Source organism: Pelodiscus sinensis, chromosome 1 (genome assembly GCF_049634645.1).
Source record: "Pelodiscus sinensis isolate JC-2024 chromosome 1, ASM4963464v1, whole genome shotgun sequence".
Classification (NCBI taxonomy): domain Eukaryota; kingdom Metazoa; phylum Chordata; order Testudines; family Trionychidae; genus Pelodiscus; species Pelodiscus sinensis.
The window spans coordinates 8,247,697-8,262,231 of NC_134711.1; the positions used below are offsets into that span (position 1 = coordinate 8,247,697).

At 40.8% G+C, this 14,535-nt stretch overlaps 1 protein-coding gene across 27 annotated transcripts in view; it reads left to right on the plus strand.

Moving 5' to 3' along the window:
* LOC112545341 (uncharacterized) overlaps positions 1-14,535 on the plus strand; it is a 292,857-nt gene that overhangs the window by 241,387 nt on the left and 36,935 nt on the right. For 20 of the 27 annotated variants that reach the window (XR_012903086.1, XR_012903084.1, XR_012903083.1 and 17 more), the window contains 2 exons: positions 800-3,216; positions 3,386-13,294. The gene's annotated coding sequence lies outside the window, so the exon portion shown is untranslated. Of the gene's footprint in view, positions 1-799; positions 3,217-3,385; positions 13,295-14,535 lie in introns of those variants that run through there. The other 7 variants (XM_075925813.1, XM_075925804.1, XM_075925785.1 and 4 more) reach the window with 6 other exon arrangements.

Genomic DNA, 14,535 nt, shown 5'->3' on the forward strand with positions numbered 1-14,535 from the left:
AGGGTTGATAAGAGATGGAGGAACTATAGATCTCTCAGCTCTCTAAGACAAGCAGGAGAAGTGATCAAAACAGTTCAGTTTTGGTGTAAAGATTTGTTGGGGCAGGAAGGGCAATGTTTTTTTATTCAATTGGTTCACACATCTTTAAACCTATTTTCAGGTGCATGTTCATGAGCATGAGTGCTTTTAGAGCCATGATGTCCAACCAGTTCTGAAGCAAACTCAATCAGTCAAATAGCCACATTGTTTAAACAACTATCTACTGGCTAGCGTGTTGGACGGTTTGCACGGTAGAGGTTTGCAACAGTGTATCCTGTGCACTTGTAATTCAAATCTAGTCCACTATTTCCACATCTTGCAGCATACGCATCACTTCCCTCTATCCTGGAAAACCATAATGAGTTTTTGGGCACTGGGAAGCAGAAATTACCATTACATGCTAGAGTTTTACTGTGAAATGTAAACAGAGGGCTCCCGTAATATACAAACACAAATTGTGTGTATTTTATACCAAAATACCTAACAGCATTATAGTAGAATCTCAGAAATATCATGGACAGAGAGCGTTCAACTGTGAACAAAATATTAAGGTTGATCTTTCAAAAGGTTACAACTGAAAATTGACCTAAAACAGCTTTGACACTTCATTTTGCAAAAGAAAAATGCTGCTTTCAGTCACTTCAATTTAAATGAAACAAGCTCAGGAAATCTCCTTGCCTTGTCAAATTATTTTTTTTTAAACTTTCCTTTTATATTTTCAGTAGTTTCTGTTTAACACAATACTTTTTTTTTTTTTTAGGGAGAGGGGGCTTCTGCTGCTGTCTGATTGTGTACTTCTGATTTTCTGATCCAAATGAGGTATGTGGTTGGCTGGTAAGTTCGTAACTTTGAGATTATATTGTACTATCATATTGGCATAAGTTATTGGACTTCTTTTGCTTGCAGTGGAGATCGCCCAGGAGAGGATGGAAAAAGTATGTCAGCATACTATGCTTCAAAAGTTTGGTATGACCATTCAAATCTGAAATTAACAAGGTTCCATAAGAGTGTTATTGCTGTGTACAGTATGTTCTGAACTTAACCTCTTAAAACTTTGTTCTGTTTCCATACTGGATAGCCTAAATCATTTTCCCCTCTACCATGTAAATTACAGAAATTACCATTGGCGTTGTTATAGTCAATCTTCCCCCCCGGCCCGTCCCGTCCCGTCCCCCCCAGCTTCAGTCCAGGATATTATCAGTTTTACATGGATATCCAAAGGTCATGCTGCAAAACGTCAGAATTTTAAGCTTATGTTGAGAGGTGCACAAATGTGACAATTGTGCCCCGTGATTTTGGAATTCCCTCTTGTCCCTTAAATTTATGAAGCTGATATGGTTTTGAATTACTCCTTTCAAAAGCACAAATGTTAGCTTATATGTTTGTGTTGGACCTTTGCCCTTGGATGCAGGAAGAGAAAAAAATACAAAATACTTGCTATCTATACTATGAAAAAGTGTTGAATTGTAAGCCAAAAATGCCAGCTCATGGCTTTACTAATGACATCATCAGAATAGGCTTAAATATAAAGTAGGGTGTTTGAACTGGACCTCTCATGGATTGAGAGCTAATTAAAGGTGTTTTGAAGGTAGGAGTGATGTGAACAGCATCGCTGATTATGCTGGATCTAAAAAACTAATGGGGATATTAGAAAAAAAGAGGTAGTATGTGTACTGGTTAGCACAGTGGACTTGGTTGGTATCAGAACTTATATATTTTATTTCTGTCTTTTCTACTGGCTCAATTTTGGTTTATTGGGCAATATAGTTAAGGCGTAACTGGGCACACAGTGTTGCAGTTGAAGTAAATTGAAATGGCAAGTTATTAGTGTCTGAAAATTGTTTCTTTACCTCTCTTGGGAAAATACATATGTAGGCTAGGAGGTTTGATTTATTAATGTACATAAAGTACTTTGAGATCCACAGCTGGAAGGTACTATATATGTGCAACATATATTATTATGTATGTATCATTAAATATAAAAATTAACAGTCTTTAATGTCTACCTCCCAGGTGTACTTAATATTTGTTAGATCAGGGATCGGCAACCTTTCTGAAGTGGTATGCTAAGATTTAACCCTCCTGCCCTGGGCTGTGCTGCTCTCCCAGGAGAAGGGAAGGGGCTTTCTCCACCCTGTGCCCCCCGCTTGATCTCCTGCCCTAGTCTCTGCTCCAGCTTTTCCTGTGAGGAGGGGAGAAGAGGAGCAGCACGTGCACACTTTCCCAGAGGCTGGATGCAGTTCTGAGCCTTGGGGCTTCCTCCCGCCACTGGCTCCAATCTTACGGTGGACATGGGGTGGCGTCAGGTGGCTTGGGATGGCGGTTCAGGGAAATGTGGAAGGTGGGCGGCTGGGTGACCCCTGGGAGTCTGTTCCATGGTACCCAGGTGCCCAGGGGCCAATGCAGCTTTGGGCAGGGGGATACAAGCAGTACAACTGCCAGCACTGAACCCATTCTGTGGGGAGCCTATACATTTTTCAGGGCTATCATTTCAGTTTTCACAAGCCTACAACTGGTTGATCGGTTCTTACTTGTGTAAATTTGATATAGCAGTTTCATAGGTCTGTAGTATGGATAGAATAAATGTATCTAAAAAAATACTGGCAAGCCTCAAAACCCAATAAAATGTTTGCCTTCTTAAAAGAGATATGGCCCCTGGAGCAGCCATGCTCTGCCTTGCAGCCTGGCCAGTTCTGGAGCAGCCCCAAACCCGGGAGGAGCCCTGTACCCACACATGGCCTAGCCACCTCCAAAGCATCCCCGGCCCACGAAGCAGCCCTGCTCATCTATGCAGGCTGGCCATTCCTAGAGCAGCAGCCGGCTGCCATGAATCAGGAACCAGGGATGTGATGAGTTCTGGAATGAGCTAGGAGAGCCCTCCAGGGAGAGGGTGCATTGTGCTGCAAAATAGCCCCTCTGCCCAATGCTAGCAGTTTTCTGAGGAGTTGCACAGACTCCATGAATCAAAGTGATGTCTGCTAGACTGAGGCCTGTGAAAGGATAAGAGGGTGTTGGGTAAAGATGGGGTTGCTTGGCATCTGGTTTTTGACCAGAACACCTGGATGAAAAAGAGACCTTGTCAGCTCTGTTCAGCACTGCTGATCAGGCTGTTAAAGTCCAATCAGCAGAACAGCAGGGGCTCCCTACCTGCCATGCAGCTCCTGGAGCAGATGTCAGGTCATTGTAGCAACCTGCCTGTGGCTACACGCGGCACGGACTAGGTAGTTCGAATTAAAGCTCCTAATTCAAACTACCGTTATTCCTCCTGCAAAGAGATTTAACAGTAGTTCGAATTAGGAGCTTTAATTCGAACGACCTAGTCTGTGCCGCATGTAGCCGTGGGCAGGTAGTTCGAACGACGGGCATTTAAAAATGGCGGTGCCCGGGAACATGCAAATGAAGCCCAGGATATTTAAATCCCGGGCTTCATTTGCAAGTTCGAATGCCTACATTAGCCACTGTAGTTCGAACTAGGGTGGCAGTGTAGACATACCCTTATATAATAAGCTGTTTGTGCCAGCTGACAAGTCACCTGATTGAAATCTGCAGGTTTCTGATCTCCTTGTATTTAACACTCAATATAGTGTCATCATTAAATGTAGCAGTCTTTGCAAGTTATGCAGTCAACAAAACTGTGCTCTGTCCTAAAGAGGTGAACTTTTGAAGCCCACAATGTTTATATTTTATGCCAGTTAAGATACATTTCAACTTCTGTTAATGTTCAGCATAGCTTATTTAATTTTCACATAAAAGATGTACTCAGTTTATTCTGCAAATACTATCACTGTGCTGTTTGTTTTATTTTTTCTCTATGTGTGAATTTTTCACTTTTTTGCCTCCAAGAGGAAGTGCCAGCCATTGTCAGAACTGCTATAGAGATGTAGTTTAGTAGAAAGATTACTGTATACTGTTCTCCATCTGATAAGTATGTGATTAAAGGAACCTGCAAATGCTGACTAACACTATGCTGCCACAGTCTGTTAATAGCTGTGCACTTGTTACCTATTGCTAATTGACACTTTCATGTGCAGACTACATATATTCTATATTTAAGTTACCTAGAAGTGTAAAACTTGACAGTCAGTCTTTTTTTTTTTTTTTAATAAGTGGGGCTGGGCCAGATTTCAAACTGCTTTGACTGAATTGTGCTGTTAAGTCATTCATTTGCTCATGTTAGTTATCATTTCAGTCATTTCTGTCCGTGTTCTGTTCCCAGTTGCCTCTTCAGATAGCTAGTTCTTTACAGTGAGCCCATGGTGTTATCTTAATGAAGGCCCAGTTCAGTTCCCGTTGATTTCAGTGGAAATTGAATTAGGCCATTAGCAGTCTGCAGCAATACACAATTTCATTTATAAATGTAATAAATCTTAGCTGTTCACCATAACTTTCAGCATTATAAATCCTCTTATGCTTACTCCAACTCTCCCTAAAGGCTCACCATACAAACCTATGTCCTCACTTTGCAAAGACTTATGCCCATGCTTAATTTTATACACTGCATAGATCTTTGCAGGATTTTAGTCTCAGAGGTTATATTGTATATCTTTAATCTGTAACATTTTTATATTTTCAGTGCTAAATTAACCAAACTTCACAAAATGCCCTGGAAAGTAAGTTAAGTATCCTCCTTTTACAGGTTGCGAAATTCATATGTAGAGACAATAAAGGCCACATCTTTTTTCCACCGAAGTCAGTGGGAAGGTTTCCTACAGGTTCAATAGGAGCAGATATGTGTGGTAAGTGCTGCCAATAAATCTGTGGCTGATATGGAATTAAAACTCAAGATTTCCAGGCTTCCATGCATAGACCATAATATGCTGACTCTAATTGTGTAACATGGATTTCAAATATATTTTCTATTGTAAAAGGTAGAGCCATATTTGGCCATTAATGAAAACCCTGACATTAACCCACCTAAAGTGCCTGAGTAATGCAAAAGATATTCTGCAAGAAAGGGTATTTTACTCAAAATTCAACAGCCATCTCTTGCCTCACTGTATTTACTGTAAAAACAACAAGGAGTCCTGTGTCACCTTAGAGACTAACTATTTATTAGGGCATAAACTTTCATGGGTAGGTCCATGTCATCAGATGAATTGAGTGGAAGTAACAGAGGCGGGGTATATATAAAGAAGAAGTTGCTTGTGTTAATGAGGCTAATCAAGTCAGGGTGCAAGAGACTCGTTCACAGCTTTTGATATGGAGATGTGAATATCCAGAGAGGGGAAATTGCCTTTGTAATGTGTTAACCAGTTGAAATCCTTATTCAATCTTAAATTGATAGTGTTGAATTTGCAAATGAATTCTAGTTCAGCTGTCTCCTTTTTGACCTAATCTAAAGAGAAAAGAATGTATGAGCTGAGAATATACATATGTTGGATGGATCTATGTATTCTTGTCTCCAAGAAAAAAAGTGCAATTATCATAGGATGTACCTCACCTTATGTTCTGAGATAGTTCTAGCGCTTGCATGCAAAGTGAGAAACGTCTGTTAGTTTTATTTGGTTAGTGCTTCCTGATTTGGGAAGAAAGAAAGATCAGAGCTAGATCACAGCTGATAGAAATAGAGCTGATAGAAATAGAGGCTGGGAATGTGGATTTTTCTGCCTTTATGGTGGAGAAAGAATGAAAGCTACAGACATTCACCTGAATTATCTGATGTAAATTCTGGATATCAACCTTATGAGACTGTGCCAGAAGGAGAGCATATTGCCCAGGGAAAAACATGTCTACAATTCCTACACACTGAAAGGTAAATAGTTTATTACGGTTGAGAATCAAAAGAGCGTAGCCTCTATATGGATTTTGTTTCCAGATAGAAAATCATCTGCATTCCATGAGGAATAACGCTTACTTCAAAATAGTTATTTTGAAATAACAGTAGTGTGAATGCTCCACTACTGCTTTTTCAAAATAACTACTCCCCAGAGTCATTCAAAGTAATTAGTTCCCAGTGCTTCCTAGGGCCCTAAATCGAAGTAGATTGTTCCCGTTAAGGGAGCCTGCCTCGGACTAATTTTGAGGTTTCCCTGTACTGTGAACATGCTATTTCAAAATAGTTATTTTGGAAGCTATTATTTTGAAATAAATTATTTCAAAATAATTTCCTAGTGTAGACCAGGGATGTTAAGAAGTGGTTATTTGGCTAATCTTGTAGCCAATACAATATACATCGACTACACAATTAGTCAATAAGGGGAGCTGCTCTGCAGAGCCGCTGCAGGGGTAGTTCCTAGGGCCGGCACCTTTACATTTTAAATGTAGTAAGAGGCTGGCGGCTGTTACTACATTTAAAATTCAGAGGCACAGTGCTCCCAGACTAGCGTGAGCCAGGACTGCTTGGTCTTGGCTCGCACTGGGTCCAGCAGCTCCTGTTCACGGTGGCTCGGGCTGCTCCAGCAGCAGTTGGGGGAGGGGAGGGCAGGCAGCACTGCAGAGATGATGCTGGCAGGAAACGGCTTTTAAGCCAGATTTCTCCAGCACCAGCTCCTGTTCCCATCCCTGCTGCCTTTCATACAGTGGCAACGGGGTGGGGAGGGGAGCAAGTAATTGAGTACTCGACTCAACTACCCAATAAGCTTTGCCTTATCAGGTAGTTGAGTGCTTGACTACGCATTTACATCCCTAGTGTAGGCATGCCCTGATAGTTCTACAATCATAGAATATGCCAAAATAGTCAAGACCTGAATTTCTAATAATAAAATATTAAGAAAAAATGCAGCCTTATTTTCCTGGGGGAAAAAACCCCTTTCAGGCCTTCCTTACCACCATAAAAACCACACGAAACAACAGTGCACAACAAGGATATTTTTTTCCATTGTATGTCACCTTTAGCTATCTCTGGCAGGAAAATTAGGATGGCTGTTTATTTAGCAGTGTTAATGAACCCAGCATGACAGGTAATGGAGAGGTTCCAAATAATTGAGAGTCTCTGCTTTAGCAAAGGCACCGGTGGATGCAAAACAATCCGCTGCCCGTGGCTGTGCAGTGCTTGAATGCTTTGTGACAAGGATATCTGTTTTAGCACTGGAGTCAGCTCTCAGTTTAAAACTTGGATGATGGTCCCATGGTTTCTGAAAATGAGACATTCCAAATTTTACATGTCCACAGATCTTTACTTAAGGAAGCTTTTAAAAATAAAGAGAAATACAATTTTTAAATGGCCATTGGTTCGTGCCCACTCCCTAATAGGAGACCTCAATTATGTTAGTGCAGATGTCACTGAGAATTTTATTAGTGCAATAATTAAGAGATGGTTAAGATACAAATGAAGTAACATAGATGTTTTATCGCTGTATTGAACACTATTGTGAAGAATAGTTTTACTGCTGAGGCTTAGGAAGCACGTTTTTTCAGGAAATCTTCCAGATGAAACACCTAGTGCCCACGCTATTGCTCCAGGGCAGGGATAAGCCATCACTCTCTGTGGGACACATTCATGATAAAGTGGGAAGCATCCCTATTTTATGCATTTCCCCTCTTCCCACTCCCACAGCGGGTAATACTCAAAATAAAACAAGGCAAGGCCAGGGTCATCCTAACACCACCAATTGACCAGACATACCTGGTGCCCGTACCTGTTACAAATGGGCCTGGCTTAGCCTTGGCACTTCCCACCAGTGTCATCTCTTCTCTCACAAAAGAACAGAGAGTTGTGGCATCCCAGTGTACAGACCCTACACTTTCAGGCATGGCTGCTGACTGGTTGACTCCTCTTGAAGTGGCATGTCCCGTACCACTTCAGCTGGTTATTATGAACTGTAGACCTACTTACTACAAGAAAGACAAATGGCACCGCTTCACAGCATGGTGCTACAATCAGAATTGCTCACCCACATCCACAGGCTTCCCACAGATTCTCCAATACCTGCTGTGTATAAAGCACTCAAGACTCTCCCTTAGTTCCATCAGGGTGCATCTGGCTGCAGTCACAGCGTTCCATCTTTCAAGAGATGGCCACTCCATTTTTGCACACCCATCAGTCATGCGCTTCCTCAGGGGCCTCCAAAACATGTTTCCCCAAAGAGGGGATCCTGTTTCAGCATGGGGCAAGAATTTAGTATTGAGAGCAATAACAGGCAAACCATTTGAATCCCTGACCACCTGCTCATAGCTTCATTTCTTGAAGGTTTCCTTTCTCGTGGCAATTAGATCAACACATAGGGAAGGCGAGCTAGGAGCTCTCTTGGAGGACCTTCCCTACACAATCTTTCATAAAGTTTTAGCAGTCCTTCACCCACACCTAAAATTTTTCCTAGAAGTACTTACAGTACCTCATTTCACTGCAATGAACCAATTTACTTACCCATCTTCTATCCTACATCTCATAGGGACAACAGAGAGGAAGTCTTACATACATTAGATGTCCTCAGGGCAATCACCTTTTACCTGCAATGCACAAAACCTTTCTGCAAGTCTTCAAGGCTTTTCATCTCAACTGCAGAGAGGTCTCAGGGACTACCTATTTTGAAACTGAGACTTTCTAAATGGATCACGAGGTGCATACACTTAGCGTACATCATCTTCCAGCAGGAACCCTCAACACCTATATGTCTCATTCCACAAGAACTGATGACAGCATCTACAGCCTTCCTCCAAGAGATGCCAATAGACATCTGCAGAGCCACTACCTGGGCTTCGGCACATATATTCACCAACCACTGTGCCATACAGATGTATTCCACCTCTAATACATAGTTCAGATGAACAATACTTTCTATAGCCAATCCTGGTCTACTGAAGCTCCCTCCACCAAGCATGACTACTATTTCATAATCACCTAAGATAACGTACGCTAAGGGTACCACAGGGACACTCCTCTAAGAAGAAAAGAGGGTTACTCACCTGGTGAGGTAACCGAGGTTCTTCAAGATGGTTGTCCCTGTGGCTGTTACACCACCCATCCTTTCTCCCCTCTGCTTCAGAATCCTCTATGTCCGGAGAAGGAACTGAAGAGATGGTTGGCTATGCATGCAAAGTAACTGCTTAAAACAGCATCGAACGAGGGCACTACTACCTAAAGTCTATGATTTTCTACACCTAAGGTGGAGCACCCACAGGGACAACTATTGTGAACTTCAGTTACTCCACCAAGTGAATAACCCTCTGTTATATGAAATTCACCTCCTCCATCCATGTGGAGGAAGGCATACACAACTTCTCTCCCCCCACTCCAGTTAGAAATTATATCAAGTGGGTTATACTATAAATCAGAGATAATTATATTAGCTAAAAAAGGTGTATTTTAAATGGTTGAAAAGATAGCGAACAGAATAAAGCAGATTACTAATAAAATAATACAAAGCTCAATTCACTAAAGAAACTGGTTACAAATAATTCCTCCCCCTAGATTTTGTTTCAATTAGTCTTTTACAAGTCATAAACCTTTTTAGACTGGGTCCAGCAGTTTCCCCCCACCTCAATTCAAGTCCTTTTGTTTCCAGATGTTTTCAAGTGTTTCTTTGTATGGAGAGTACACTCAGCAAACTGAAGAGCAGACTGAAAACAATCAGTGTTTTCCTCCCCTGCCTTATGTAGAATTTCAGTAAGGTGGGAATCCTTTGTTTGATTCCCCACCACTCAGTGGAAAAATACTCAGACGAAGGTGGTTGTTAGTATCAGGTGACCAGGTCTCCTGACTTTATAGCATCCCAGCATCCATAAGTCAGTAGCAGTATGGAACACAGGAAGGCCAAGCCTTTTCATAGTCCATGGTCCTTACTGATAGGCCATCAGCCCTGTCTGGCTTTTCCATTGTAATACCTGAAGTGTCGGCAGTGGAACTCACCCAAATTAGCATATATGGTATACCAATACACAGGTTTCTAACTTCAAATACAAAAATGATACATGCATATAAATAGGATGATCATATTCAGTGAATCATAACCTTTCCAGTGATACCTTACATGAACTATCTTGCATAAATCACATCTCAGTTATGACATATTCATACCATAAGGATATTTTCATACAGAATATGAAATAAAATATGTTAGACTCCTTGGTCTCAGTTTGTGTCCTAATGGACAGCTTGCCATCACAGAGCAAATACTACAGTTAGCATTAACTGGTATCTCAGTGGAGAGCCATCTTCCCAATGGCCTCTGATACTGAAATCTTCTCCACTGCATAAGGATGCTGCCTGTAGGGCAAGTATGAGATATACTGGTGTGACATTCTGTGGAAAACTCGCACTACCACTTCCTATATTTTATCTGTTCTGTGAATAGAGGACTTGTCCATGGCTGTCAATCTGACATTTTTCACCAGATCCACATTTCAAACAAAACTGAAGTAAAAAAAAATAAATTGAACAGTTTGTCTGACATGAAGTACTTACAGGCTTTTGTCTGAAAATTATAGGCTGACTTGTTCTTTCACAATCTCATGGGTGGATCCACTAAAGCTGTCATACATAAAGCTCCAGCAAAGTACATTTACACATCTCCTGTTGGGGAGTGTATGAAAAGGAAGTCATAAAACTCATTTTTTAGGAATTTCCCATACGGAAATGTTACTCCTTTTGGAAAAGCTTTCAGAGTCTCTACCGGTGAAAACTGCTCTATGATTAATCTTGGAGTCACATTTTGTAATGCACCACAATTGTTGTTTTCATTAGCAAAAATAAACTGATGGTTCTCATTTTATTTTGAACTTTTAACCACAGACATTCTTTTACAAGGGGGAAAGGAAATGCCTAACTATAGAGACTTTGAATGCTTCTGACTGGCTGTTCACTTATTAATCACATGTAAATTAGTGGAAATAGTTCAGCAATGAAACAACTGCAGTTTTTGGCCCTAATCCAGGATTGATTTAAGCACATGCATAATTTTACTTGTGAGTAATCCCCTGGTAGTTAAATAAAGAGACAACATCAAATCCAGGGAAAGCAGCAAGGGAGTACTCGCAGAGGTTATAAGATATTTAAGGGCATATAGGAAATAAAAAGGTCTAGTTATTAGAGAATATGATGGGCCAATATCAGTATAACTTTTATCTGATTATCTCATGATAATCGTTCTTTACTTTTACATATTTGAATTGACAGCCTCTATTTGAAAATGTTGTTTTCATTATCCATGTTCTGGAAATATTCACTTACTATTACAACACTTGATTTTTTTTTCTTTGAATAAGTTAATTTACACATGCAAGTACAGTGAACAGAATAACACTTGAATCCTGTTGTCTAAACAACACTCTCTCTGTAGGTTACCCTTACTGATAAACTCGAGTACATAAAGTAAGCCTCCTCTTTTAAGCCCCATCAACATTTTACTGTTTATGATACTGTATTGGCTTAGATTTGCTTGTATGGGCAAGATGGAACAATGTCATAATAATGTTATGAGAATCATGTTACATTCCTGGTCTTTCTGTATAACACAGTATGATTCTGTTGACATACGATCCAAGCTCTGCTCCCATGCCTTTTGGAATTCTCTTAGATATTTTCTGTGGGTGGCAAGGTGTTCCACTCTCAAGGATTACCTCTATGGGTATGTCTACACTATCACCATAGTTCGAACTAGGGTGGTTAATGTAGGCAACCGGAGTTCCACGAGGAGTAACGGTAGTTCGGAATAGGAAGCCTAATCCGAACTACCTAGTTCATGCCACGTGTAGCCGCGGGCACGGAGTCTGAACTAGCGGACATTTAAAAATAGTGGCGCCCAGCAATATGCAAATAAAGCCCGGGAAATTCAAATCCCGGGCTTCATTTGCAACTCCGGTTGCCTACATTAACCACCCTAGTTCGAACTAGGGTGGTAGTGTAGACATACCCTAAGTGCTGTCCATACTATGTGCAAAACCGTGCTAGTTACAGTACAGATGTAACTAACTAGATTTTTAGCATGGTTCCCTGACCAGTCTGAAGAAGGACTTTTGTCTGAAGGCTTTGGATTGTGTCTGTGTGGCCATTGGTCAGTCAATCATAGATCCTCTCCATAGTTATGTCCCTTCTACAGTATGAAAGTTTGCTGTATTATGAGATCTGGTTAGTGCACAATACTGCCAGAAGAAATTAAAACTCAGTTCAGTTTTACAGTGTTACAGCGTAGAAGGGACCAAATTATGTTTTAGCTCTGTTAGTCAATCATGATACAGCATGGCAAAGCCAATGGCCCTGTAATATGCTTTGAGAACACCTCTCTCCACAGTAAAATTACTATATTTAAACTGTGTTTAACTGTTAGCATTTTGTATCCCAAGCCTGTGTACAGAATTTGGGATAGAACCCTGGGAGCAATCTCTACCCATATTTAAACCCAGTGGTTCCTAGCAAAGTTATTTTATGGGTTCCCTATTTTTTATGAACAGGCACTTTTTTGTCTGCAAACCTTATAATAAAAGTTGTGCCTACACTACAACACAGAGTTGATAACCAGGCCGTAACATGGTTTGCTCTAAACATAGTGTGTGTCTTTGCATAAGCTATGTTATATAATTCTTTAAGTAACCATGGTGACAGAGTATGTTGCATACTTGCAAGAGGTCTAGCCTAGCACATTGCAGTCTTACTTGTTAATACCGTTGTTTTGCTATGCAGATGGGACTCTAACTGTGCCTGCCTACATAACCTGTTTGGCTAGTCTTCCTTCCTCTCAATTCCCTGTGCATGGTAACAAGCCGGCCAAAGGTTGTCCCACATGGTGTTGTTGCCACGCTGTGCACATGTCCTCTCATTCCCCTGCTGATGCATTATGAAACACCTTCCAGACTGTTCCCAGAAAGCATCTGTACAAATACAGTGAAGAAGAATGATCTGTATGGATATGCATATGTGATCATTGCGCGGTTGTATTGTGTATAAACTTGGTGTATATAGACGTAATCAAATAAGTTTGTTTTAACCAGGTCATAAAGACAAAATTTGAATCAACTCTTAAGTGAGCAAGAAATCTGTAACACAATTTGTCTAGCACTGTTCTAAGAAGAAATCCCTGCCCACTCTTCTCAGGGTACCTGCTAGAGCCCAGCTGGCATCAACCATGTTCTTGTGTCAGGCTTGTCCCTATATTTTTTTACTTAAAAATTCGTCCCACAGCTAACACTGGCTGAGCTCTAGCAATGGTGAGATCACTATTATAACCCTGCCTGTGGAATTATAATCTTTCTGTTATATTACTCTGTTTAAGGCAAATTCTGACTACAGTGATGTGTTACTGTCACGTGTGGAGCCATTGGGAATTGAGTGAATTCAGCCTCTGACGGGATATTTTATACTTTTAGGTTCACATTTTTATTACCACCATGGTGTTGATCTGCAATAATGCTGGTCTCATTAACACATTTTGTGATAATGCAGCTGTGGGCAAGTGGATAGCAGAAAGAATGAAGAAAAGAGCAAAATAATAGGGTGAGGCTATAAATCAGTCTGTCAGCTTTAATCCAGCATCTAATGAAATCGTGGTAGTCATTCACAAGTCTCAAATAATGGAATCCTGCAGCATGCTTATTTATTTTGCTATCAGTGATTCTGTCTGCATTGGGAACAGTGTAATGGGATGTAAAATATCTGCATGGAGTGGTCAAGCCAGAATGAGGAAGTAATATTAAAAATCGCCAACTCTTTAATGAAAAGGAAATGAATGCAAAACAAATTGTATGTGCCTGTTTTCTAGGTGATATCAAGTTCATTGTAGTAACAGGAAGTCTCATCTACCGTAGAGAACTCTGAAGCTCCCTCAGGAAGCTGGTTTCATATGGTGGTTTAGATTTAACTACTCGGTGTCTAGCACCATTTGAAATCAGTGTTCTTGGAGGAAGAATGGCTTCCCTTCATCAACGAAGGAAGTGAATTCTGGGGAACCTTGGTGGCATATGGAAAAGAAGATCAAGTCCTCTCGCACATGCTTTCAGCACGGTATATAGCTGTTAATTCTGAGTGTACTATCTGACCTACCAGCTTGTGACCGCAGAGTCTATGGTTAAACTTAAACCAAGTGAGCACAGTCTAGTTTTTAATTTCAGATATAAAAATTGCGCAATCGCAATGTTAATCAACAGCATATTTGTTATATTTGTAGACTGTGAACACTTTGAGGCTGAGATGTTTACAGGTGGTGAAAATGAGTTATGCGGAATTATAGCAGTATATGAAACATAACTTGTCACAGTTGTTTCTGCTAACATCCTGTGTTATAGATTGTAAACACTTTAGGACAGGGACATCATCTGTTCCACCTTCTTTGTAGCAATGAGCACACTGACAGAACTCCATGGATACTGTTTAATATATTAGCTCTAACTCTACCCTTGTAAAATAATCTGTATGGGTATGTCTACACTACCCTCCTAATTCGAACTAGGAGAGTAATGTAGGCATACCACACTTGCAAATGAAGCCCGGGATTTGAATTTCCCGGGCTTCATTTGCATAAGCCGGGCGCCGCCATTTTTAAATGCCGGCTAGTTCGAACCCCGTGCCGCGTGCCTACACGCGGCACAGAGTAGCTAGTTCGGATTAGGCTTCCTAATCCGAACTAG